Here is a 27,793-nt window from a genome sequence, read left to right as displayed (position 1 = left end):
GCATCAGACTAATTACAACCCTCTTCATACCTAGAGGGCTTCCCTTCCCCCGGGGCCTGCCTGGCCTCCTCCTTCCGGGTATGTAGGACGGTTCTCAGTTTCTGCTTCACATCCCAGACCTGCTCCTCCTGGGCCTTTCCTTAGTGCTGGGGTTAAGTCTGTCTGTCTTTCTCGCTCTCTCTTTGTTTAATTGAAAAGGCACTCATTAAACAAAACCACAAAGGCAATTTAGACATGGTAATGATGATGATGATGATGATGATGATGATGTTGATGATAAACCATCCCTAATCTTAACCACCCTCACAACTGCATTCCTTTTTGCATATACACATGTACCTCCTTTATAAATTTGTAGTGAGAGCACTGAGGATGTTTGGTATTCATTCTTCATTTATTTGATCACAAATGCTTTGCCTTGTTTCTTTCTGATCTTGAAAGTCGTTTAAAATGGGCCCTATAACATTATAGGAGTCAGAGGTTCTGGGATTTTCCAAACCATTCTTTGAATGTTGGACATTTATCTCATTGCCTCTTTTTTGTTACTATGGTGGACTCTGCAGTGAGTACCCTTTTGAACTGTTTCTTGAAGATACACTCTTGGGGATGAAATTGCAGGGGCAAAGGCTGTGAACATCTTTATGACTTTTGCTGTCTTTCTCTAGATTCCGTTTGAGAGACGTTGACTCCCCTAGCAGTGAATGAGGGAATGAGCTATTTTAGCTCGTATTGTCTGCTTAGCCACAATACTAAGGTGCTGAGAGCTTGGTACCGAGGGTTTTAAAATTTATTTATTTGACAGACAGAGATGACGAGTAGGCAGAGAGTTAGGCAGAGAGAGAGGGGGAAGCAGGCTCCCTGCTGAGCAGAGAGCCCAATGCGGGGCTTGATCCCAGGACCCTGGGATCATGACTTGAGCCGAAGGCAGAGGCTTTAACCCACTGAGCCACCCAGGTACCCGGTACCGAGGGTTTTAGACCCTTTACTCTTCTTTGCCTTTCTCAGAACATTTAGGACTTCGTGGTCAGGTAGCACAACAGAGGCCCAGAGGCCTCACGGATTTTTCGGAGTCTCTGGTTTCCTTGGCAAGATGAGGCTCATGATGCCTGCCACAATGTGTCATCTGTGAGCACAACACATGGGGTTCGTGGTGTGTGGCAGGCCCTCTGTAACTATTGGGCCCTTCTCTTCTTTGCCTTTTAATACTGTGTGGTCGCTGTCGTGTGTAGCACTGTGACAGATATGACCAGTGCACATACAGCCTAAGAGGCTGACACTGAGGTGACTTTTGTGTAGCTTCTTTATTTATTTATTTATTTTTAAGATTTTTATTTATTTGACAGAGATCACAAGTAGGCAGAGAGGCAGGCAGAGAGAGAGAGAGGGGAAGGAAGCAGGCTCCCCGCTGAGCAAAGAGTCAGATATGGGGCTCAATCCCAGGACCCTGGGATCATGACCTGAGCCGAAGGCAGAGGCTTTAACCCGCTGAGTCACCCAGGTGCCCCTTTCTTAGTGTTTCTTAGCGGGACTGCCTGAGGAGCTGGCTTGAGCCCTGAGCCTTGGGGCGACTTCATGTCAGTGCTCCCTCCATCTCTGCTTCAGGCTCTGGGGTGCTGGTGCGTGTACTTGCCAGGCTCCCTGCAGGTTCAGACCCCAGGCCCCAGGCTGTCTCCATTTGGTAAATTTGGCCCAGGGGTCATCCCTGTTGTCGATGTCCGGTCTGACCTGTCAAGCATCTGTTTGCCTGCGGCCCTGTTTGCCACTGCCCAGGGCAGTGGGCAGCTCCTAGCTACTAGGAGTGGATTCACCTTGGAAAAGATATAAAGCCCTACTAAACGAGGGGTTGCCCTGGGAGGGGCTTGGCCAGGGAGGTCGAGGGACACCTGGGGAACAGGAACGGCCTTGAACAAAGTTAATGATTCCTGACCTTCAAGGAATTGAGTGTGGCCCATAGCCGACCAGTTGCCTTCTTCTGTGTCCCAGGGATTAGCAGAGTGAGAGTGAGGTGTCTGGGATCCAGAGTGACAGCCACACAGAAGGGGGAAGCACAGGCGGTATAACCATCCCTTTCTATGAACCAAAGAAAGCAGACAAACGCAATGCGATTTGGTGACACATCATACGAAAGACTTGACATGTATTACTTCATCTTCACAATAAAACTGGGTGCAAGTGTTGTATTCGCTGCTTTATGCGTCAGGAGACTCAGGCCCAGGATGGGCAAGTCCCTGGCCCCAGATCACACAGTATGTAAACAGTGGGGGCGGGAAATGAACTCAAAGTATTTGAAGCTCACATACTTGCTTTGTAAATGAAGTAAAGTTGCATCTGTCCTTTTGTGTATATATCCTCACTTGGATTAAAAGTTCCAGGAGTTTGGGAGGTAGAGTCTCTGATCCCCCGAGAGTCTGAATACTTTCTTCGGAGCCATGTCTCATATCTAGCCTGAGAAAGACTTTGGGATTGTAGCCTTGGTAGGTCTTTAATGTTCTTACAGTTGTGAAGACTATGCGTATCATGTTCTAGCAGCTTGGCCTTAGATACTAGGCCCCTCTCGCCACTCTTGGAAAATTCCAGGAGTAGCAGAGTAATCGGGATTACTCCCCCCATGTACATATCCGCGCAGAGTATGTGTGAACCACAACAGCTTCCCTGGCCCCAGCTGGGGCTATCATCTGCACGTTTCCTATGGAACCTTGGCTCTAAACTCTGCCCAAAGGTGGAAGCAGAAGTGCTTGTGCTCACTTAGTGGGTATGTTGGGGTCTCCCCAGGGTTCTGAAGCAGCTAGAGCTGGGCACCCAGTATGTGCATGGGACCTTCAGAAGAGGGCAAGCAGCCTCTGAGGGGATGAGGATTGGGAGTCAGAAGACCTGGCTTCTACCTTTGCTTCTGCCCGGGCTGAGTGAATTTGAGCAACCCCTTTTCCTCCTATACCCTTAGTTCTCCCAGATATGGGTGGGGGATGTTAGACCGGGTGTTTCCTGATGTTTCTTACAGATCTAAGAGTCCCTTCCAGATCTGATTCTTATTTTATGGAAATGGTCGCTACATAAAGTTATAATGACTCCTGCCCTGGAGTCCCTCAGGGTCATAGTCAAGATCACTTGACCCCTGCTGCTGGCTCAACTTTGGCAGACCTGGGCATTTTAAGTAATCCAGAGGTTCCAGGCTTCAGTACCACTTAGCCTTGCTCTGTCTCTTTGCCTTGGCTCTGTTCTCTGCCCTTGTTCCTTGTCCCCAGGGCCTCCTGTTCCAGTTTAGGTCATTGGGATTTAGTGATGCTGCTGCTGTCTGGTCCCCCCAGGACTTGCAATTCAGCTTTGATTGCTGTCCCTGTGGCTGTGACCTTATTGCCAGGAGCAGACAGACCTCCCATGACAGTACTTCTTGGGCTCCCCACCTGCCACCCCCTCTATGGGCTCTGTGTGTGCTGTCCCACCGTTCCTGCTTTCCTGAGTTTACCTCTGTCTTGGCTTTGGGATCTTGCCTATTCCATAGTTAACCCAGGAAACATTGGTTGAACCTGCCACGTGCCTGCATTGACCACACAGTGGGGACTGGGGTGGGGGGTGGTGCATACAAAGATAAAGAATCTAGTCTGCGCCCTCGAAGATCTTCCAGGTTTGTAAATAGATCCTTACTATGCAGAGTGGACGTGCTGAGTGGTATGTACGAAAGGCCAAGGGAACAGGGGAGATGGGGTGATTTATGCTGAAGACACCCATGAGCAGAAATGTTATTTGAGCTGGGTTCTTAAAAATGAGGAGGTGTTTGGCAAAGGGAGAAGGACATTCCAGCAGAGGGGACAACATGAACAGAAGCTGTGAGTCTAGATCTGTTCTAGCTCCTGGACCGCTCAGGATGCCTGCCCGTTCCAGTGGGGCAGCCTCGTTTTGCAGTCTTGCTGCTTGTCTGGCCCGTCCCGTCCCTGCCATCTGTCTTTCTGATAGAATTACTGTCTGAAGGAAAATAAGTCCTGTGTCCCTTATCTCATGTGCTCCCAGCATGATGTTGTGAAATAGGCCAGACTGGGAATGATTATCCTTCTTTTACAGTTGAGGAAACCGAGACCGAGAGAGGCTAGGTAGGTTAGGAGAAGGCCCAGGACAAACAGCCTGATTCCCAGGGTTTCTGAAGGCCTTGATCTGGGCTTAGTCTGCAGCCATGGGCCTGAGTCATGTTGCCAGTTTAAATTCTGCCCACGTCTGGTTGAGGAGCACCAAATCCCAGTCAGGGAGCTCAGGGCACATGTGTACGTGTGTGCACAGAGGCACACACACGCACACACAGCCCTTGGAGCAAGAGCAGGAAACATGGAAATAAACAAGAGTTGAACCAAGGATTGGGTACTTGTTAAGCCCAGAAGCCATCAACCCTGACTTTGCTGCAGGACTGAAAGTGTTTGTCGGAGGGCCTACCTGTGCGCTGGGTCTGGGTGCGAGCTGTCAGAGCGAGTGGGAAAGCAGCTATTTTTAGTCTGCAGAGTCACTCACTCGGCGGTGCTAGCTGAGGTTTGAGCCAGTCCCCTACGCTTTCCACAGGGTTATTTCAGAAGGAGAAATACCACTCGAATGCTGTGTAAAAACCCATTAATGAACCTGGAAGTTTCCAGAGCGTCTTTGTCCTGCAGCTCCCTCGGAATGCTGCCCTTCCTGAATGACCTTCCTCCTTTCCTATATTTAATGCATTTCTAATTTTAAGTTTGTGTCAAGACTGTGGGACTTCGGTGCCCTAAATAACACAGAAATCTACCACCAGCAATCAGCTGAGTCTGGAGGGTTCTGACAGAATTGAACACAACCCGAAAAAAGCATCCCCAAGTAGCTCTCCGGTAAGTAATCGCTTTCGTCACTGCTGTTCTTAGAGGAGCGTGAGGTCTCAGGGCCCGTGCAGCCCCTGTGGCCCAGCCCTTCCAGGTGCAGCAGGCTCCAGAGGCCTCCCCAAGGAGGGGAGCAGTGTTCACGCAACGACGGTTTCGTTGGGAGGTGAGAACAGTGGCACTTCTGTGTGCAGCTGCTGGCCTGACAGGAGTCCTCATGCAAGCACGCGTCAGAGCCTCAGCCGGGCATTGTTCATGGGAATGCTCAGAGAAGAGAAGGGAGCATACCGCCAGGGCTGTTTCATTGGGAAGGGGTGGGAAAGGATGCGACACAGCCAGCCCTTCTGTACCATCCACTTTTGTCTTATTTGTGTTTAGTCACCATCTCCTCGTGCGAAACTGTCGGATCCAGGAGTGCAAGGGCCTTGTCTCTCTCCTCGTGGGTGCTCAGTGGTTGTTTGCTGACTGAATAAATGAAAACAGAATGAAAGAAAAGTTTCAGAGATACATGACCCTCTTCAGGTCCTCTGCGATCGCCCCCTACAGTCCGTACTTCCCAGGCCCGGGCCTGTGCTGGAATGGGCATTTTCATGTTTTCAGGCATTTGGGCAACATGTGTCCTCTGGAGCCAGAGAACAGAGTGTCTGACCTTGTAATAGACTCGAACAGCCTAGAAGTTTCTTACAGAGTCTGCTGAGGATGAGGTTTATTGTCCTTTAGGGCTTCACAGTTTACCGAGTGCTGCTATGCACGTGCACCTCCGGTTCTAAGTCTTTCCTCCAGCAGATGCTTATGTGTGCCTGTCTGTCCGGGCACTGCATTAAGGTGAATGCGGGGAGCAGGGAAGGATGGAAGAGTTCCCGTCTCAGGGGCTTGTGAGCTGGTGGCCGGGCTAAGATTAGTTCATTGCAGGACCAGCTGAAGGTGACAAAGGCTATAAGAGAGCATCTGACAACAGTCTCATCCCAACCATGTCCTTGGGGACCTCCTCTTTCTTGCATTTTCAGCCCCTCTGGTTCTGTTGGATCCTGCAGGGTTGGGGTGGGGGTTGGTTGGGGTGGGAGGTGGTGACTGGAAAGGCTTCCTAAATTGGAAGCTTTGACATGAAATTATTTCTCAAGGGAGCTAATGCAAAATAACAGGGGAATCTTGGCAAGAACTCGCATTAGGAGGAAAGCAGAGGAAGAGCAGCCAGATAGAGACTGTGTATCGACAAGAGAAGGAGAAAGCCAGCCAGGAATGGCAGCGTTCTCAGAAGCTAAGGACATTTCAACAAGGAGGTCAGGGAGGTCAGAGGCTTAGAAAAGACGGCTGGGAGGTTGTGGTGACACCTCTGAGAGGCTTGAGCTGGGACACAGGGAATGAGGGGATGGTGAGAAATGCAGGCTGTAGGTGTGAACAACCTTGCCCAGAGATTCAGTGGCCAAAGGAGGATAAGAGGACAAGTTCAGCGACTGGGAGGAGAGCTTGGTTTGAGTTCGTTTTGTGAGTGTGGGGAAATTGCAGTGTGTGCGAAGGCCGATGGAAGGCATGAGCAAGAGAGTGAGTGAGAGAGCGAGCGAGCGAGCCCGAGCTGTGAGCAAAGATGCAGGAGGCCGAGGGCACAGCTGGAGCAAAGCTCCCGGGGAGATGAGAGAGGCTTGGAGTCTCTGTGAAGGGATGAGTTCTAACAAGACGCAAGGATACTTTCTTGTAGTACAGGAGTCAAGAGAAAAGGGGACATGTGAAGATGGAATTTTTGAGGTGGAGAAGAGAAATGCTTTCTTTGAAGTGTGTCTATATCTTCTGTCGTCGTGTTATGTCTTAGTTTTATTTATTTATTCAATAAATGTTTACTGCATCTCAGTGTGGGCCGTGAACAGTGCAAGGTGCCAAGAATTCATAGAGCAAAGACCAGGTTGCTGCCCAAAGCTGTCACACGGTATTTAAGTGCTGTAATAGTAATATGTCTGTCTCTAAGTCAGACATTGAGTTCTTTGAGCATAGATGCTGTCTTTTTTTTTTTTTTTAAGATTTTATTTTATTTGTTTGACAGACAGAGACCACAAGTAGGCAGAGAGGCAGGCAGAGAGAGGAAGAAGCAGGCTCCCTGCTGAGCAGAGAGCCTGATGCGGGGCTCGATCCCAGGACCCTGGGATCGTGACCTGAGCCGAAGGCAGAGGCTTTAAAAAACTGAGTCACTCAGGCGCCCCGAGCATAGATGCTGTCTTACTTATCCATGTGTGATGAGGGCCCAGCTTCATCCACAGCAAGGGACTGGTGTGAGTGAGTTGAGAAGAGGGCGAGAGCCCCTGATGGGTGGCTTCAGTTGTCCTGGTTAGATTGAAAGCCAGATTGTTTGCTGGCGTGATGAGGTTAATTTGGGGAGGCCTCCAAACAGGGATGAGTTGGTTTTACTCTATAGCGAGTCCATCCATCACAGTCTGGCAGCTGGCTGGAAATGGTAGAAGAAAGACACCATTATTGGGCACTGGTGGGCCAGGGCAGTGGTGGCCGCCCTGGTGCTAGGGGCGAGGGGCAAGAGTTCCGAGAGAAAGCTGTCATGAGCCCCGGGTTACATGGCACATGGTGAGACAGTGCCGGGGCTGGAACCTGCACTTGGAGCCCTCATTCTCATCGCCAGTCCCGTCTACCAATAGCTTCCTTTTGGGACAGTTCTGACGCCAGTGTGGCCCTGGGCTCTGGCTTTGGCTCTGGCTCTCACTAGGCAGTAGTGAGAGCAGTGGCCCTCTCCAGACTTGCAGTCCGGGTCAGTGTCTTCTGAGAACAGCAGGAGGAAGAGGATAGCCTCAGCAAGGACCAGGGCTGTGAGGTTAACCCACGACTCTGGGAAACCATAGTACTCACTGGGCGGGGGAGGTCTGAGGGGCAGTCTTGAATGTGGAGTGAGACCTGGGGTGGAATTTCTGCTCTGTCACCCACAATCCCTGTGACGTTGGGTCAGTCAGACCTCTCCAAAGTGGGAGTAATAATATCTGCTGTATCTTGCCCACAGGATTATTGGAGTATGCAAATAAGATAGAGAAGGGTTTTTATAAACTCTCAAGTGCTGTACAGATGCTATTAGGTTCATAGCATACCAGGTGCTCTGTGTTTTGGATATGGGTTTTGTGATAAGTATGGGTCAGAGCTCCTCTCCTGTCTTTAATCACTTGAGATCTAAGGAGGTACACAGAACTGTCCTGGATCTTCTGATAAACACATCTTGGAATCAGAACCAGTGAACATAATGGAGGCTTGGTAATCCACGGCCAGCCTCCGCGGAGTGCCACAGAGCGTGGACTCCTGTTGAGGTTAGCCATCAGTGTTGACAGCAAGGATGCTTCTGGCTTGCTTTCTCCCAGCTGCAGAGGAGATTTGTCAGCACTGATTTATAGTCCCAGTGACCTCACGTGTCACCACCGTGCTCTGCAGCATGACAACTGCCCCAGGCTGCACCCACATTCACCCTGGAGCTTACCAGCTGTCTTTTGTTGGATTTGACCTTGAAAACTGGGCTGTCCCAGGGTAGAAGTAAACCATGCAGAAGTTTAGAGGGAAAACAGAAGCCAATGAGGGTTTCAGGGAGGCTGCGGCAGTTTGATGGGAGAAGTGTGAGCTCTGTGAGGGCTGGTTGGCCAGGGGACTAAGGCTGCCTCCATCTCTGCCACCGTCCCCCTGGCCTGGACCCCCATTATCTACCACCTAATTTCAGTGGCTGTCTCTCAAGTGAGAACCCCTTGTCTCTAGTTTGGCCTCATCCCAGCTGCCCCCACAGGCTGTTGGAATGATGTATTAAAATATAAATCTGATTTTGTGATATTCTTACCTTTTTTTTTTTTTTTAAGATTCTTAGAAAATACAGAAAAAAAAATTCATTCCCACAATAAACATTTATTGGAAACCTGTTGTATAGAAGAAACTCAGCCAAGCCTTTAGGATATGGAAGAAGGTAAGACCTTACCTCTACTAGCCTCAGGGGAAGGAGAAACATAGTCTGTAATCCCCACGGCCAGTGTGCGAAGAATGGGGTTAATAGAGCATAAATTCCGGGTTGTTGTGGGCCTTGTTCACCATGGGATCCCCATCACTGTGATTAGTGGCCAGCACATAGTAGGTGCTCAGCAGAGACTTGTTACAGGGATGAACATGTGCCCTTACTTTCCAATGGCTTCCCATCTGGGATGCAGTCCAAAATCTCCAGCTTGACATAAACTCTTCTTGATCCTGCCCCTGTCAGAACACCCAGCCTCACCATCTACCAGTCTCTCCCTTGCATTCTGCACCTCATCTATCCTGAACCAACAGAATCATCATGATGTTTGATACGTTTGAGTTTTTGCACAGGCCTGTTCTTCTGCGTCCGTTTGCCCTTGGCTGCTTGGACAATTGCTGCTCATCCCCCAGTGGGTAACAAAGATCACGTCTTACATTCATCTCAGTATTCCTGCCATCCAGCCTGATAAACCTGCTTCTTTTTTCTTTCAGATTGAGTTTTTCTTTGTTTAGTGTCATTACCCACTTTCCTTGGCTCTGTTAGTTGCTGTCCCTGAAGCTCTAGTCCACGTTCCATCCACCTTCCTTGTCCCTGAGCCCTCTCGAGATTCCAGATCTGGAGTTTGTTGGGTGCTGGCTGATGAACCATGGCCTTCCTTTTGTGTTTCTTCAGCGCCTTCTCCCTTCCACACCAGCCCATTCAGATAGCTGGACCTCTGTGCCAGTTCTGCTTGTACGTGAACTCTGTACTCTGAGCAGGGCATGGATTTTGCCAGTCTCATCACTGGACTCTCTCCTGGACCCTGAGCGCTGTCTGGGACCTTGTTCCGAATGGCTGATTCCTCAGTAAGATGCCATGTGCTCTATTTGGAGGGTTGCTGCTGCTTGGAGCTTCCTGCTTGGAGGCCCTTTTTGGTGTTGGCACTGGCCCCAATCAGCTCTCTCTCTGCCAGGCCCCTCTGGGTACTTTATATTGGATGGCTGTTTTAGGAGCCAGCCCCGTAGCCTTGCCTCTTTCCAAAGGTTATTCCCATGGAGTTCCAGCCTCTTCTTGGCCTGTAGTATCCTGAGCCGCTGAGGCCTTGCCTGGTAGGCACCCCTTATTTGAGGTGGATAAAGAGAAAACATTGCTCTCGTCACTAACAAGGAAGCAAAACCAGGCCATTCTGTTGGGAGGTAACCTTCAGAACCCCAGGACCCTCATTGGTGGAGGGACCACTGAATTATGATGAGAAGGGGGAGTTAGTCTTTGTGTGATTACATAACTCCCTTTTGTGATGCAGTGGCTCTCTCTGTGGGAGCCCTGTGGTAGGGACCTCCTGTACCTTCAGATGACTGGAAGGGGGCTCTTTTCCCTAAATGCGTGGTATCACCCAGCATTGGGGGAGACTGGCTGTGGGGAGCAGAAATAGAAGAAATCTTTGCGAAAGGAGCAGCTGCTGTTACAATGAATTGTGAAGGTTTTGGCTTTTCACAGAGGCCAGAAGTGGAAGGGGAAAGGGAAGCAGGAGGCAGGGTGGGAGCTCGCTCGCAGGCACCAGGAGGCTGCTGCTAGCTCCTGTGAGGACCTTGCCACGTGCCATTTCAGGAGACCCGGCTGGTTGGGCACAGTTGCTCACAGCTACTGAACAAAACGTAGGTCGGGTAGCCAGTACCCCCAGGATTGTGTGAGGAACGTTCCTTACTCCAAAAAGGTAATTTAGTCATTCTTGAGGATCTTCTTTGTGGTTTTATTTCCACGTTGATTCCCTTTGAGTGAGATTTTTTTTTTTTTAGTAGTAGCGTGGAGCATGCGTATCATTTGAAGATAGAGTATGTATCACGGAACAACAAACAGAAGAAGGACTTGGACGGATCAAGAGACTTAATGTTGTGGTTTCATTCTTGGACAATCTGCTTTACTTCTCTGAGCCTCAGATTTGATGTCTGTATATTAATACTTATTTGGCCTATCTTTCCAAGTTGTTGTCAAAATGATGTGAATGTGAAAGCATTTTGTAAACTATGAAGCAGTAAATGTAAGTTATATTACTAGATTTCTTTGTCATGTCCAACCTTCTCTGGGTTTTCAGGAAACTTCGATTTCTTATAACTCTTTGGAAATTGTTATCTGTTATCGTAGAGCTGGAATTTGATGTGGGTCATTTCCATGATTCTTGTGTTCCTCTTAAACCATCAGTACTTGGTTGAGTACCCAGGATGCTTTCACACTGTGGACTTGGAATATGACGACAGGGAGGACACAAACTCCTGAAGCTTTCTAAATGGGGTGTGATTGATAGTATAAATCTCCCACAAGTAAGAGCTGAGGATTTGTGACCAGAGATCTAGAGACGGTATCAGGGAAGAGTTGTTGGCTGAGTTCCTTGAGTCTTTGGGAGAGCTTCCACAGGCAGATGACGTTTAAAAGCTGGACCAGACTGAGTTTCGTGGTTGAGAAGATTCTTTTTAGGCTCCTGAAGGGTCTATAGGAAGAGGCTGGTTCTTTCTGAGGATGGTATTGGGAGGCTTGAATAACCAGTTAAGGGAGACTTGATTGGAAACTACAGGATTTTTTAGAAACAATAATGATAGCTCCTATCTGTTGGTCATTGACTGTGTACCATGTGTGGCGCTTAGCACTGTGTAATGATCACTTTCAGTTCTTACTGATGCCGGGGAATCACGTATGGTTTTATCCCCGATGTGTAGATGAGGAAACTGAAACTTGTGAAGTAACTTGTCTAAGGACACAGCTAGGAAATAGAGCTAACATGGTGGCAGTATTGTGGTTAGAGGACATACAGGTGCCTGGATAGTGGCTTACTAGGCTGGAGGAGAAAGAGGTGACTGTGAATGGTGCTTGCCCCCCTGGTGCCGGGAGAGGTAGAGCCTGCAACAGCTCATTCCTGTCTCTTTGGAGCCGAGGCACAGGCTAGGGCAGGTGCACGGAACAGCTGAGTGGCTTTTCTTCCTCAGAAACTGCCACTTTAAAGCTGCGACGACGCAGCATGCCTTTGAAGAGCTGAGAAAAGATATTGTAATTCCTCGTGGTCCCTTGGTCTTCTGTTTCCATTCCGAGCAGCAGCAAGGATGAGTTTTGGAATATCCCAACCCCACTTCCCTTACCTGCAAATCCAAACTGTACCACTTCACAGGCTCAGATTAGAGTTTACCCAGCTGAATTTCTGGTGGGCAATTCCAGTCGCCATTTCAAGTAGAATCTACTCGAGGACAGATCCTATGTCTTGGTTGTAGCCGTATCATTCGTGCATGGTGTAGTGCCTGTCAGAAAGCACGTGGTTAGGATTTGTTATGGAATGGGATGGAAATCTCTTCTCACTTAGAGACCGAGTCACTTGCTGCTATTTGACTTTCCTCTAACATCTGATCGCTTCATGTGTGGTGGTCGGTCTTCAGAAGAGAGCGTTCGGTGCTGCAGAGTGGACACTGTATTTTACGATTGTTTTGGATCTCATGCCTGCCAGGCAGGGGGCGAGGGGCTAGGGCACACAGGAGGGACCTAGAGAAGCCTTGGGGAGAGCTCCATCCGCTCTGAAGCCAGCTTGGGAGAGGCTGTGGTGGGATCGCTGTGTTGGTAGCTAACAGAATTGTGATATATTACTTCTGGAGGGAGAAGAACAAAAACAGAATGCCGACTCCTCCAGTTGTCTCAGCATGAGGGTTATAGAAACATAAACATCTTCCTCCGTCTGCAGGGCTCCATCCCTCACATGCCTTTTTTAAAGGTAAGAACACAGAAGCATGCAAGTGGTACATTTCCCTTTGCACCCCTCAAGGTGAAATTTCTGCTACAGCATGGGGACTTGCCGGCGCAGTTCTGTAGCTGCTGCCATACAATGCATTTATCATTCTGCTCCTCTGGCGCATTTCTCCAGGCTGCATCATTTCCCTGTTCCTTCCTACACTCCCCAGCTCTGTGAGGATGATGCATCTGGTAGCCAAAGCCTCCCTGTTCAGCTTGTGGTACAGTGGAAAGAGCAGTATATTCATTAATGATGACAGCAGGTGGCTCACCAAGTCCCGGTGGGGTGCCAAGTTTTCTGCCAAGCGCTTTCGAGACATCATCTCTTTAATCTTCATGACAACCCAGCGGAGTTGGGATTATTATTCCTCAGTTTGCAGATGATGAGAGTGAGGCTTGGGGGTGGTTACCCATCCAAGGCTGTGTGGCTAATAAGTGACAGAGCCTACTGCCAGGCCTATGCTATGATATTACCAGGATTCCATGAATTCACTGTGGCACCTGGGGCCAAAGACCCTGCTTCCCTGGGCTTCAGTTTCCTAATCTCTCTGATGAGAACCAGTACTAGGGATCTTCCAAAGCACTAAGCCCAGTACCGTTCTGATTTGGTTAGTACTCTTACCTATGTGGATTTCTTTTAGCTTTGAGAATTTTTGTTTTCTTTTATAGTGGAAGGCTAGCTGCTGTGTATTCATTCCTCAGCAACAACATTAATATCAGGCAATGAAGAATATACAGGGTATAAATGGGTCAGTACTGTCCAGTAAAACTTTCCATTATAATTAAAATGGTCTGTATCAGTCCAGTACAGTAGCTGATAACCACCTGTGGCTACTGAGCACTTGAAATGTGGCTAGTGTGACAGAAGAACTGAATTTTACATTTATTTTATTTTAATTCAAATTTGAATGGCTGTATGTATGGTAGCTACTGTATTGGACAGTAGAGGTATAGATAGTATAATAGTATGAAACTAAATAGTATAGATTCTTCCATTCCCATGTCATCTTTAATTTGTCTCCTGTATTCCATCTAAGGCTTTTGATTTCCATGGTTAATTTTTCTAGAGGTTTAATACCTGATATATTGTTACATTTGTATTATGCTTTCAACTTTTAGCAGTTCAAACACACAATATTGCATCATTTTTCTCCTGCCTATGAGACAAATAGAAAAGATGGATAGTGCTATGTGCATTTCTCAGAAAACTGAGGCATAGAATAGTTAAATATGCTATTAAGAGCTGAATAAATATTTTTTGTGTGCATAAGTAATGTACCTAAAGCCATTTTTGGAGTTGGAGATCAGGACTGGAAATGTAGATCTTTTGATTGCTGGCCAGAGTTTCCTTTATTTTTCCTATCACTGGTGTGCCAAGCCTAGTGTTAGAGAGAGATTTGTCCCATTAAATGCAATTCTTTTTAATGTTAGGAGGGGGACTTTCTTTTCATTTGGTACCTTTCTGTACTTTCTGATTTTTTAACTATATAGGCATCACTTAATAATAATAATAAAGATAGATATTTGGGAAAATTATATGAAATGCTATGAGGCTGCATAATGGAACTGTGCCTGTTTTGTAGATAGGAGAACTGTCATGCTAGTCGAACAAAGACAGGTGCGTTTTTCAGGTGGGATCTGTGGTCAGAAGAGGATTAAATTCCATCTTGATTCCATTACTGGTTTTGATGGAGTAGTTCTTTTGGACCAACCTTCAACAGAAAACAACTGTAAACTCAGACAAAAGGTAAAAAAGAACCAGCTGAAGGAACTGGAGAGTGACCAAAAGCAGGCCCATTCTTCACAAAATTAAGGTCCTGAGGGTCAAGGAAAGTCTGAGGAATAGTTTCAGATCAAAAGGACTCTAAAGCGACTAGGCAACTAAATGAAATGTATGGATCTTTTTGTTGTAAAGGACACCATAGGAACAATTGGTGTAACCTAAATGGAGTCTGAAGTTTTGTTGGTGGTTACATACCAGCATTAACTTTTTAGTTTTATGGTTGAATTGTTGCTATGTAGAGAGTGTTGACAGCTTGGTTGACAAATACACTAATGTATTTTGGAGTGGTAGTGCATCAGTTTGCCAAATTCCTCATAGGTAGTTCAGAAAAAATTGGAGATAAGGAGGGAAGGTAATTCAGAGCAAAGATGGTAAATGGTAATATCTCGGGAATATGAAATAAGTAAAGGATAAATAGGAGTTCTTCATATAGTTCTTATAAATTTTCTCTGAATTTATTTCAAAATGGGAGGATTTTTAAAAACTTCGTAGTGAATGATAATAAAAATAGAACACTTCAACATTGGTAGAATATAGCTGAAGCAGTGCTTTGAAGGAAGTTTATGTCTTTAAATGCGTGTATTAGAAAAGAAGAAAGGACAAGATTCAGTGACTTCATGTTCCATCTTTAGAAGCTAAAAAAGGAAAAGTAGATGCAAAGTAGAAAGAAGGAAATAATAAAGGTAAGAGCAGAAATTAATGAAATAGAAAACAGACAAAAATAGAGAAAAATGACAAAACCGAAAGCAATTCTTTGAAAAGCTCAACAAAATTGATGAAGCCCTAGCTGAATAGATAAGGAAAAAGAGAAAGAGATGACAGAATACCAGTATCCAGTAATGAAAGCATGTATGTCACTACAGACTCTATAGACATTAAAGGATACTAAAGAAATATTCTGAACACTATTGTGCCAATAAATTTGGCAAATTAGATAAAATGGATAAATTTTTGAAAAAAAAAACCTCAATTTAACCAAAACTGACACAAGATGAAATAGAAAATCTGAACTATATATTTGTTAAAGAAATCAATTCATTATTGAAAACTTTCCTGCAAAGAACTTTCTAGGCTGGGATGGTTTAACCGGTAATTTTTATCAGATATTTAGGGAAAAACACAGTTTTACACAAACTCAGAAAGTAGAGAAAGAGGAGTGAAAGTGAACACTTCCTAACCTATTTTGTGAACCCAACAAAGAAATTACAAAAAAAGAAAACTACAGATTAGAATCTCTCATAAACATAGATAGAAAAATCTTTAACAAAATATTAGCAAATCAAATCTGGCAGTGTATAAAAAGGATAATTCATCCAAGACCAAGCTGTGTTATCCCAGGAATGAAAACTTTAACATTTGGAAAAAAAATATGTAATTCTCCATACTAACAAAATAAAGAAGAAAAATCATATAGTCATTTTATTAGATGCAGAAAAAACAGCAAGAAAATTGCAATGTGATATCACTGTATACATCTTAGGTATAAGACAAGACAGTAAGACAAGAGATAACAAATGTTGACAAGGAAAAGAAAACCCTTGTACTTAATTAGTGGGAATGTAAATTGGTACATGTATTATGGAAAACAGTATGATGTTTTCTCAAAAACTTAAAATTTAAAAATAGAACTACTATATGATCCAACAATCCCACTTCTGGGTATATATCCAAAGGAAATGAAATCAGTATATATATTTTTTAATATTTTATTTGTTTATTTGACAGAATATGTCAGTGAGACACAGTGAGAGAGAGACACACAGTGAGAGAAGGAACACAAGCAGGGGAAGTGGGAGAGGGAGAAGCAGGCTTCCCACTGAGCGGGGAGCCCCATGTGGGGCTCGATCCCAATCGTGACCTGAGCCAAAGGCAGACGCTCAAGGACCCAACCACCCACATGCCCCTGCAATCAGTATCTTGAAGAGGTATCAGCACTTCTGTGTTTATTGCAGCATTATTCACAGTAGCTAAGATATGATGGATGAATGGGTAAAGAAAACGTCTTTCTCTCATACACACACAGAAGAATATTATACATCCTTAAAAAAGAGGAAACCGGGCCATTTGTGACAATATGGATGAATCTGGAGGACATTATGCTAAGTGAAATAAGCCAAACACAAAAAGGCAAATACTGCATGATCTCACTTAAATGTGGAATCTAGAAAAGTTGAACTCATAAAAGCAAAGTAGAACGGTGGTTGCCATGTGGAAAAATAGGGAGTTGTTGGGCAAAGGGTACAAAAGGTCCTGTTATGTGGGATGAATAAGTTCTGGAGACCAATGTGTAGTATGGTGACTATAGTTAGTAATACTATATTATGTGTTTGAAATTTGCTAAAAGTTATCTTAAGTATTCTTTCCACACATATAACACACAAAAATAGTAACTGAGGTGAAGTGATGGATGTGTTAGTTTGATTGTGTTAATGATTTCACAGTATATGTCTATATCAAATCTCTTATTATATCTTTATACAATTTTTATTCATCAACTATACCTCAGTAAAGCTGGAAAAAAATTTGACATGCATTTGTGATAAAAACTCTTGGCAAATTAGAAATAAAAGGGAAGTAAGATGCCTGTGTAACTCAGTCAGTTGAGCATCCAACTCTTGATCTCAGCTCAGGTTTTGATCTTGGGGTTTTGATTCAAGCCCTGTGTTGGGCTCTACACTGGGCATGGAGCCTACTTTAAAAAAAAAAAAAATGGAAGGAGGGGCGTCTGGGTGGCTCAGTGGGTTAAGCCTCTGTCTTCGGCTCAGGTCATGATCTCAGGGTCCTGGGATTGAGCCCCACATCAGCCCCACTCTCTGCTCAGTGGGGAGCCTGCTTCCCCCTCCCTCTGCCTGCTTCTCTGCCTACTCATGATCTCTCTCTCTCTTTCAGACAAATAAATTAAAAAAAAATAAAATGCAAATGTCATAATTGTGAAAAATGGAAAGTGTTTCACCTAAGATCAGAATAAGGCAAATATGTTTTCTCTTATCTTTCTTGTTCAACATCATACTGGATGGAGGTTCTAGTGAGTGCCATAAAGTTAGAAAAAGCAACAAAAGTCTTAACAGTCAGAAAAGAATAAGCAGGGGGTGCTTGGGTGGTTCAGTAGGTTAAGCGGGTTCAGGTCATGATCCCAGGGGCCTGGGATTGAGCCCATGTTGGGCTCCCTGCAGGGACCTTGCTTCTCCCTCTCCTCATCAGCCCCTCCCCAGCTTGTACTCACTCTCGTTCTCTCAAATAAATAAATAAAATCTTAAGAAAAGAATAAACAAATCTCTTTTTGTTCACAGATGGTATGATTGTTGACATAGAAAATCATGAGGAATCTATAAAATAAGTGTATTTAATGGAGTACCAAGTCAACATTCAGAAATTGATTATATTTTTTATATAGCAGTAGCAAATAATTGGAAGATCTTTAAAAAGGAATTTTTGGGGTACCTGGGTGCTTCAATGAGTTAAGTGTCTGATTCTTGATGTCAGCTCTGGTCTTAATCTTGGGGTCATGAGTTCAAGCTCCGTGTTGGGCTCTACACTAGTTGTGGAGCCTACTTTAAAAAAGTAAATAAAAATTAAAGAAAAACAATTTCTTTTAAAATGATATTGTAAAGCATAAAATTTTAGGTAATAAACTTAACAAAAGAATATGGAAGACCTATACATAAAAATTATAAAACAGTGCTGTGAGAAGTTAAAGAAGGCATAAGTGAATGGAGGGAAGTATCATGTTCATGGATTGAAAGACTCAATATTACTGTCAGTTGTCCCCAAATAGATTTGTAGATTAAAGCAATCCTATTCAAAATCCCAGATGGCTTTTTTAGAGGTAGAGATCAACAACCTGACTCTAACATGTATATGGAAATGTAAGGGACCTTGAATAACCAAAGGAATCTTGAAAAGGAATAAATTTGGAGGATTCACATTTCCTGACTTGAAGATTTGCTATAAAACTATAGTATGTCAACAAAAAAATACATATAACTTGATTAAAGAATGGGCAAAAAACTTGAATAGATATTTCTTTAAAGATGATATATAGGGACTCCTGGATGCCTAGTCATTAAGTGTCCAACTCTTGGATTAGTCTTGGGTCATGACCTCAGGGCTGTGAGATTGAGCAGGGGGTGGGGAGGGGAGGGGCAATGGGAGAGGGAGATGGAGAGAATCTCAAGCAGGCTCCGTGGCCAGCAGGTAGTCTGCTTGAGATTCTCTCCCTCTCCCTCTCCCATTATGCCTCCATCCCCATCCCCTGCTCGCTTGCTCTCTCTCTCAAATAAATAAATAAATAATCTTTCAAAAGTAAAGATGATATACAAATGGCTAGTAGCATATGAATAGATACTCAACATCACTAATCAGTATGGAAATGCAAATCAAAACCACAATTACATGGTGACAGATGCTAGCTACATTTATTATAGTGAGCATTGCATAATGATTAGAATTGTCAAATCACTGTATTTACATCTGAAACTAACATAACGTTATATGTCAACCATACTTAGAAAAAAACAAAAATCACAATGAGATACTGCCTCATGCTCATTAGGATGGCTGCTATAACAAAAAAGCTCCAAAACAGAAAGTAACAAGTGTTGGCCAGGATGTAGAGAATTTGGAATCCGCTGTACTGTTGGTGGAAATGTAAAGTGGTACAGCTGCTGTGGAAAACAGTCTGGTGGTTCCTCAAAATATTAAATATAGAACTACCATATGATCCAGCAATTTTTCTTCTGGGTGTGTATTCCAAAGAATTGAAAGCAGGATCTTGAAGAGTATTTGTAATAGAGTTTCACAAGAGCCAAAAGGTAGAAGCAACCACGTGTCCATTGACGGATGAATGGATAAGCAAAACTTGGGAAAGACATTCAGTGGAGTATGATTGAGCCTGAAGAAGGAAGGAAGTTCTGATACATGCTACAACATGGATGAACTTTGAGGAAATTATGCTAAGTGGTAGAAGCCAGTCGTAAAAGGCATAAATACTGGATGATTTCACTTACTTGAGGTACTAGAGTAGGCAAAATCATAAAGACAGAAAGTAGCATCTTTATTTGTAGTGGTCCCAAACTGGGAACTGTTTAAGCATCCATCAACTGGAGAATGGATAAAGAAACGTGGTATAATCATACAGTTCAAAAGGACCAAAACGGTACATCAGGCAACATGGATGAAATCTCAAAAACATTATTCTGAGGGAAAAGAGCCCTTACACAGGAGAGTACACAGTGCATGATACCCTATATATGAAATTCTGATAGGCAATAATATTAGGTACATGTCGCCTGTTTCATAGATGGGGACACTGGCACTCAGAGAAGCTAAGCACCCGGTGTCGGGCTGCACAGCAGTTCAGTGGCAGAGCTGGGCCTGCCAGTCCGATGTCCTGACTCCCGGTGCACCATGTTTTTCCGTCCCCAAGGCGGCCCTGTTAGCATTCTGGGATATTAGCACATTAGCACATTGAGAGGAGTGCTGAGGGTGCAGGGTGGCTTGGGTTTCCTCTGATTCCTCTCTTTGGTCTGTAGAGTGCTCTTCCAACCTCCCTGTTGAGCCTACAGGAATGGACTCCATTGATCTGATAGACCCTTCAACTCTCCCCTCTTTGCTAGACTGGAAGAGGGAAGGAGCAGCCAGGCTGGAGAGTGTGCTATTATTAGAAAGGATTTTAAGGAGAGTGCACTGCCTGGGTTATTAGAAAGGATTTTTCTGGGGCTCTTTCCTCTGCATTTAACAACTTTAATTAAAAATAAAACAAGCAAATAACTCGGTTCCTCCTCCTTCCCAAGTATTGCTGAGAATCTTCGTGGTGGTGGTCTTGGTTGCATGTCTTGGTGATGTCTGAGCCTTCTGTGCAAATTGAGAAAGGGACTGACAACACATTATCAAAGAAGTTTTCTCAAGGGGAATGACCCAAGTCTAGAATAGAAGAGCCATCTGCTGCCAGATGGACAGGGCTCCACTGACTATGAATTTGACCTGGAGGCTGGCCTTTTCTGTGTGTTTGCACTTTGGGAATACCCATCGGGTCTTGGCTTCCTGCTGGCTCATTGGCGGCCTTCCCTGCCCCGTCCCTCCCCCACTTCAGGCTGCCTAGTCCCTCAGGAGTCCCTCAGGAGTCGCACTGCCTGTGATGCCTGGGCACACCTGGTGATCCAGAGGAAACCAGCAGCGCACTATTCCTGCAGTGAGGTGCGGCACCCCAGCTTTGTGCAGGAAAATGGCCAAATTAATTCACCATTGTTAGCAGTCCTCCCAGCTGAGAAGACTCATGGCAGTTCACAGCATTCTGGTGCAAGACGACAAGGTGCTGGAGAGAGGCCGATTTTTCTGTCCACACGCAAATGCTTTGCCCGATGCAACTTGATACGTCATGACCTTGGAAGCCCACAGACTCGGGAGGGAGACAGAGACAGGTCAGCGGGTTGCTAGAAATCAGAGTAATAAAGTCCATCTTTCTTTTTAAGTTAGAAAGTATAAACTCTCCTGTTTCCTGCCTTGTCATCTAACTTGTTTATTTGCTTTTCTACTCCTCCTTTGTTCCTCTACCCTAATCTTCCTTTGTCTCTCTCTTGCCTCACCGCTCTGTCCTCTCACCCCCACCGCATCTTCCACTCTTTTGTCATTTGTTTTCTGAGACTAGGAAAAATAAGGAAAGATAAGGAAAATACAGCACAGCACTAAACTCCTTCTTCCCCTTCCCTAGGTAACAGAGTCACTGTCTTAGGGAGGAAGTCCAGAATGTAACATTCACTCAGAGTTTATCGCATTATCACCCGCTGTCCCACACATTTCATGGGGATGAGAGCAAAGCTACAGCCAAGCCAGGGAGGGCCAAGAAACCAAGGCAGAAGTGGATTACTACCTCTCCCTATCTCCTTCATTTCATCAATTTAGCTTCCTCTAATTCTTGGAGTACTCCTTCCTTTCTACTCTGGAGAGCAGATGGATGAGTATAGCTTTGCTCAAGCATCTACTTACCATTAAGGTTCTGTGTTCACTTTCTTTAACGTGGTTCGCTATCACCTGTCCTACAGAAGCAGGGGCTCTCCTGTCTCCTCAACCCCTCTTTACTACCATGTCCTCTCTTTTCCTGCTTGCCCATTGTCAATTATTTCTGTGTCCCGAATATGAACAATGTCTTCCCCCATGTTTTGGTCACTGACAACCTAAAATAATAACTAAAGTCTCCTGTCATCCTCAGCAAAGAGACCCACAGGAGGTGAAATTGCCGGGGGTGCCTCCTACTAGAAGGGGTGTAGAATCTCTGGAGAACCAGCAATTCTATAATGTAACACATTGAACCAGAAGTCAGGAAACCCAGGTTCTAGACCCATTTTGTCAACAACTTGCTGCATGGTCTTGAATAAATCATTGTCCTCTGAGTCCAGGTTTTCCCCTCTGTCATAAGTTTTGGTGCCTGTAGGGGTGTAGGTATAAGGTAAACTGCTTATACTGTATTGTGGCCAAGCCAAACCCCTACTCAGGTATACTGTCCTGTAAAATGCTTGGTGGGCCAAACAAAAAATATCTAAGGGTTTTATTTGATAACATTCACTTTTCTTTCCTCTCCCATGGCATGCCTGGGACTATAGCTGCAGAGTGAAGCCTCAGGACCAGGTCCCCAGGGATGTTATCATGAGCACCATATTCTGGAGCCAGTAGCGGAGGTCCCAGCAACATGTTTGCTGACAAGAAGGGCTTTCACCACTTGGGGAGTTAGTAGCTGGTAAGGGCACAGTTGCCATTGGCTGCTAGGGTTGGTCCCCTAGGGTCGGTCTGTCTTGGCCACTGACTGCTTGCCTTATCCTGGGCATTAGGGCACTAGGCAGAAAGGATGGGACGAACCCAATCCAGCCCTGTCCCACTAATAATGCAGGACACATCTTGTGGATGGGGAGATTTCACAGAGGACTCTAGAATTCCAGGTTGCTAACATCTGGAATCTAACGTCAGGGGTCATAAGGTCACACAATACTACTTGAGTCCTCTCCCCACAAATTCCATTTTAGGGTCATCCTTACTGTTGGAAAGTTCATCCTTCTTATTTGTTTTTATCACTATTCTGGGAGGTAGGTAGGACAAAGATGTTTTAATTTTAAATTTCTGGTTATAAAAATAGTGCATGCTCAGTGCTCATTGTAGAATTATAGAACATCAAAATCATCCATAATTTTAATAGAGAAAACCACTTAAAACATTCTAAGGCATTTTCTATCTTCTACATGCATTTAAAAAAAAAAAGATATGTGTATTATATGTTTGCTTTATATCCAAATTTTCCACCTGCGGTTATATTGGGAACATTTCTTCCATGCTATTAAATATTCTTTAAAATAATTACTCAGCATTAAAAAGTAATATTCCATTATTTGGATGTGGCATGGTTCATGTGATTATTTATGGAAATTTAGGTCTAAATATTTGCTCCTAAAAGTTGTGCCATGATCATCATAATTACCTTGGGGATATTAAAGGTTTGGTTCCAGACCGATAAAGCAAGTATTGCAATAAAGTGAGTCAAATGAATTTTTTGGTTCCCCACCACATATGAAAGTTATGTTTATACTACACTGTAGTCTGTTAGTATTCAATAGCATTATGTCTAAAAAAAAAAAACCCCAACGTATGTACCTTAATTAATAAATACTTTTTTTGTGGGGACCTGGGTGGCTCAGTCAATTAAGCATCTGCCTTTGGCTCAGGTCATGATCCCAGGGTCCTGGGACTGAGTCCTGCTTCAGGCTCCCTGCTGGTTGGGAAGCCTGCTTCTCCTTTTCCTTCTGCCTGCTGCTCTGCCTACTTGTGCTCTCTATCTCTCTGTTAAAGAAATAAAATCTTTAACAAAAATTTTAAAAAATACTTTTTTGATGAAAAGCACTAACCATCATCTGAGCTTTCAGAGTTCTAATCTTTTTGCTGGAAGGTCTTGCCTCATTGTTGATGGCTGCTGACTGATCGGTGTGGTGGCTGTTGGAGGTTGGGGTGGCTGTGACAATTTGTTAAGAGAAAAGAACAATGAAGTTTGCCGCACTGATTGGCTCTTCCCTTTACAGCCAGTTTCTCTGTGGCATGCGATGCTGTGTGATAGCATTTCACCCACAGAAGAACTTCTTTCAAAATTGGAGTCAGTCCTCCCAAGCCCTGCTGCTGTTTTATCAGATAACTTTATGTAACATTCTAAATCTTTTGTTGTCATTCCAGCAATCTTCACAGCATCTTCACCAGGAGTAGATTCCATCTCAAGAAACCACTTTCTTTGCTCAGCCCTAAGAAGCAACTCCTCGTCGTTCAGGTTTTATTATGAGATGGAAGCCATTCGGTCCCATCTTCAGGCTCTACTTCTCGTTCTGGTTCTCTTGCTTTTTCCACCACCCTGCCATTACCTCCTCCACTGAAATCTTGAACCCCTCAAACTCCATGGTGCTTGGAATCAGCTTCTTCCAAACTCCTGTTCATGTTGATATTTTGACTTCTTCCCAGGAATCACAGATGTTCTTGGTGGCATGTAGAATGTTGAATCCTTTCCAGTAGGTTTTCAGTTTACCCGGATCCATTGGAGGAATCAGTGCCTGTGGCAGCTATAGCCTTAGGAATTAATATTTCTTAAGTAGTAAGCCTTGAAAGTCAAAATAGGAATGAATATTTCTTAAGTAATAAGGCTTGAAAGTCAAAATTACTCCTCGATCTATGGGCTACAGAATGGATGTTGTGTCAGCAGGCATGAAAACAGCATTCATCTCCATCTGAGCTCTTGGGTGACCAGGTGTATTGTCAATGAGCAGTAATGTTTTCAAAGGAATCTTTTTTTTCTGAGCAGTAGGTCTCAACAGTGGGCTTGTGATATTCAGTAAACCAGTTTGTAAACAGATGTGCTGTCATATAGGCTTTGTTGTTCCACTTGCAAAGCATAGGCAGAGTGGATTTAGCATAATTCTTAAAGGCCATAGGATTTTGGAGATGGTAAATGAGCAGTGGCTTCAACTGAAAGTCAGCAGCTGTATTTGCCCCTAATAAGGGGGTCAGCTTGTCCTTTAAAGCTTTGAAGCCTGGCATTGACTTCTCTCTAGCTATGAAAGTTCTAGATGACAGCTTCTTCCAATAGAAGCCTGTTTCACCTACATTGAAAATCTGTCATTCAGTGTAACCACCTTCAGAAGTATCTTAGCTTAGATCTTCTGGATAACTTGCTGCAGCTTCTACATCAGCACTCATTTGCACTTTGATGTTTTGGAGATGGCTTCCTTCCTTAAACCTCGTGAACCCACCTCTGCTGGCTTCAGACTACTTCTGCAGCTTCCTCACCTCTCTCAGCCTTCATAGGATTGGAGAGAGTTAGGACCTTGCCCTGGATTAGCCTTTGGCTTAAGGGAGTGTTTCCCCTTGTTGAATCTGCTGTCCAGACCACTAAAACCTCTCTATCAACAATAAGGCTGTTTCACTTTCTTACAGTTTGTTCACTGGAGTAGCATTCTGAATTTCCTTTAAGAACTTTTCCTGTGTGTCTACAACTTGGCTAACAGGTCTAGGAGGCTGAGATTTTAGCCTGTCTCAGCTTTTGACATGCCTTCCTCACTAAGCTTAGTCATTTCTAGCTTCTGATTTAAAGTGAGGGGTGTGTGATTCTTCCTTTCGCTGGAACATAGAGGCCATTTTAGGGTTCTTCACTGGCCTCTCTTCAATATTTTTGTGTCTTAGGGAATAGGGAGACCCAGGGAGAGGAAGAGAGATGGGGGAACAGCTGGTTCATGGAGCAGTCAGAACACACATTTACTAAGTTCATTTTATTATATAGGTATAGTTTGTAGCATCCCCAAACAGTTATAATAATAACATCAAAGATGACTGATCCCAGATCATCATAACAAATATAATAATAAAGAAAAAGTTTGAAATATTGCAAGAATTACCAAAATATGACGCAGAGACACAAAGTGAGCAAATGCTGTCAGGAGGTTTGCGTTGATAGATTGGCTTAAAGCAAGATTGCCACAAACTTCCAATTTGTAAAAAATGCAGTATCTGTAAAGTGCAATAAAGAGAAGCACAAAAAAAAGGTATACCTGTCCCTGAATTTTTGGTCACATCTCTGATTATTTTCTCAGAAGGATTTCTAGAAATAAGATTCTTGGATCAAGGCTTTTTAATAGCTCTTGACATATATTTAGTATGGCAAGAATTATTAAAGTTTGCATCTTAGTCCCTAATCCCTTTGCTGAAGCACTAATATAGTGACAGATGCCTGAGTGTGTCTGAAGTGTCTTATTTTGGGGGAAAATTTCCTATACCCCTCAAATGGAGAAGGGATTATTGGGGTATCTGGCTGGCTCAGTTAGAGGAGCATGTGACTCTTGATATTGGGGTTGTGAATTCAAGCCCCATGTTGGGTGTAGAGATTACTAAATAAAAAAATAAAAATAAAAACTTCAGGGGTGGGGAGCCTGGCTGGCTCAGTCAGTTAAGCATCTGCCTTCGGCTCAAGTCATGATCCCACGGTCCTGGGATTGAGCCGTGCATTGGGCTCTCTGCTCAGTGGGGAGCCTGCTTCTCCCTCTCCCACTGCCTGCTGCTCTGCCTACTTGTGCTCTTTGTCTCTTTCTGTCAAATAAGTAAAATCTTAAAAAAAAATCTTAGGGGGTGCTTGGGTGGCTTAGTCAGTTAAGCATCTGAATCTTGATCTCAGCTCAGGTCTTCATCTCAGGGTCATGAGTTCAAGCCCCACTTTGGGCTCCATGCTGAGTGTGGAGCCTATGAATAGATAGATAGATAAAAATCTTTAAAATGCTCTTGTTGGGGTACCTGGGTGGCTCAGTTGGTTAAGCATCTGCCTTTGGCTCAGGTCATGATCCCAGGGTCCTGGGACTGAGGCCCTTGTTGGGCTCCCTGCTCCACCAAGAGCCTGCTTCTCCCTCTGCCTTCACCCTGCTTGTGCTCTCTCTCTCTCTCTCTCAAATAAATAAACAAAATCTTAAAAAACAAAAACAAAAACAAACTCTTGTCATCCTCAGCCCTATTGAATGGCAGCCCTAAATCTGGGGTTCTGTCCCGTGTGAGGGGTCTTGCTGGTTTCCTTGACCAGAGCCATACTAGGACCAGAATGTGGGCCCTGGAGGTCGGGTGGCTTCCTATTACCTTGCATTGACTAAGGGGCCAGCCTTCTTTATAACAACATGGGAAAAAATGCTGTCCTGTTACTTGTCAGATGAGAAATGCATGTGAAAACACATTGACAACTGTGAAGAACTCTATAAATGTAATGTTATTATTAGGGTTACTTTGGATTGGAATAATAATGCTGATATGACTACTAAGATATTATATAATGCTTTTGGCACATTAGAGGGTGTTGCTATTTGAATGATGGTGTGGAACTTCAGAGAAGATTTACTCTGGCCCGCTTATTTTACAATAAGGAGACTGAGGCTCAGAGAATTTAATTTTCCTATCGCCTGTCACACTGAAGAGTACGCCTGGCAGCCAGGTCTCCTCACTTATCTTTTTTTTTTTTTCTTTTTGCCACATTCGTGGATTTCTACTAGAGCCAAGTACAACAATTAATATCTTGCTTATGTATGCTTCTAGGGTACTGTTTAACACTTCTTAAAAATTGAGTTATAATTGACATGCATTGTATTAGTTTCAGGTGTACAGACATAATGATTTCATATTTGTGTGTATTGCAAAATGATCACTAGAGTAAATCTAGTTAACATCTGTCACCATACATGACTACGGAGTTTTTTTTCTTGTGATGAGAACTTTGAAGATATACTCTCAGTAGCTTTCAAATATGCAATACAATATTATGAACTGTAGTCCCCATGCTGTACATTACATCCCTATGACTTACTTGTTTTACAACTGGAAGTTTGTACCTTTCGACTCTCTCACCAATTTTGCCCACCCCCACTCTCTGCCTCTGGTGACCACCAACCTGATCTCTGTAGCTATGAGCTTGGGTGTTTTGTTGTGTTTTGTTTGTTTTTTAGAGTCCACATATAAGTGAGATCATACGGTATTTGCCTTTCTCTGCCTTATTTCACCTAGCATAATGCTCTCAAGATCCGTCTATATTGTCATAAATGGCAAGATTTCTTTCTTTTTCATGGCTGAATAATATTACATTGTGTTTATGTTCATATAGTGTGCATATGTATATATATAGTGGGCTTGTCGTATATGACCTTTATTATGTTGAGGTATATTCCCTCTATATCCAACATCGTAAATGGATGTTGAATTTTGTCAAAAGCTTTTTTTTTTTTTTTGCACCTATTGAAATGATTATATGATTTTTATCCTTCATTTTGTGAACGTGGCATATCATGTCACTTGATTCTCAAATGTTAAGATATCTTTACCTCCCCGGAATAAATCCCACTTGATCATGGCATATGGTGTTTTTAATATATTGTTGAATTCAGTTTGTTAATGTTTTGTTGAGGATTTTTGCATCTATATTCATCA

At 44.1% G+C, this 27,793-nt stretch overlaps 1 protein-coding gene across 9 annotated transcripts in view; it reads left to right on the top strand.

The window, feature by feature from the left end:
- SERGEF (secretion regulating guanine nucleotide exchange factor) overlaps nucleotides 1-27,793 on the top strand; it is a 217,265-nt gene that overhangs the window by 49,651 nt on the left and 139,821 nt on the right. The gene's annotated exons all lie outside the window — the stretch shown is intronic.

The sequence above is a fragment of the Lontra canadensis genome, unplaced genomic scaffold (genome assembly GCF_010015895.1).
Source record: "Lontra canadensis isolate GAN:19392208 unplaced genomic scaffold, GSC_riverotter_1.0 scaffold74, whole genome shotgun sequence".
Classification (NCBI taxonomy): Eukaryota; Metazoa; Chordata; class Mammalia; order Carnivora; family Mustelidae; genus Lontra; species Lontra canadensis.
The sequence above is the reverse complement of the archived record's forward strand: the minus strand, read 5'-3'. Positions and strand labels throughout refer to the sequence as shown.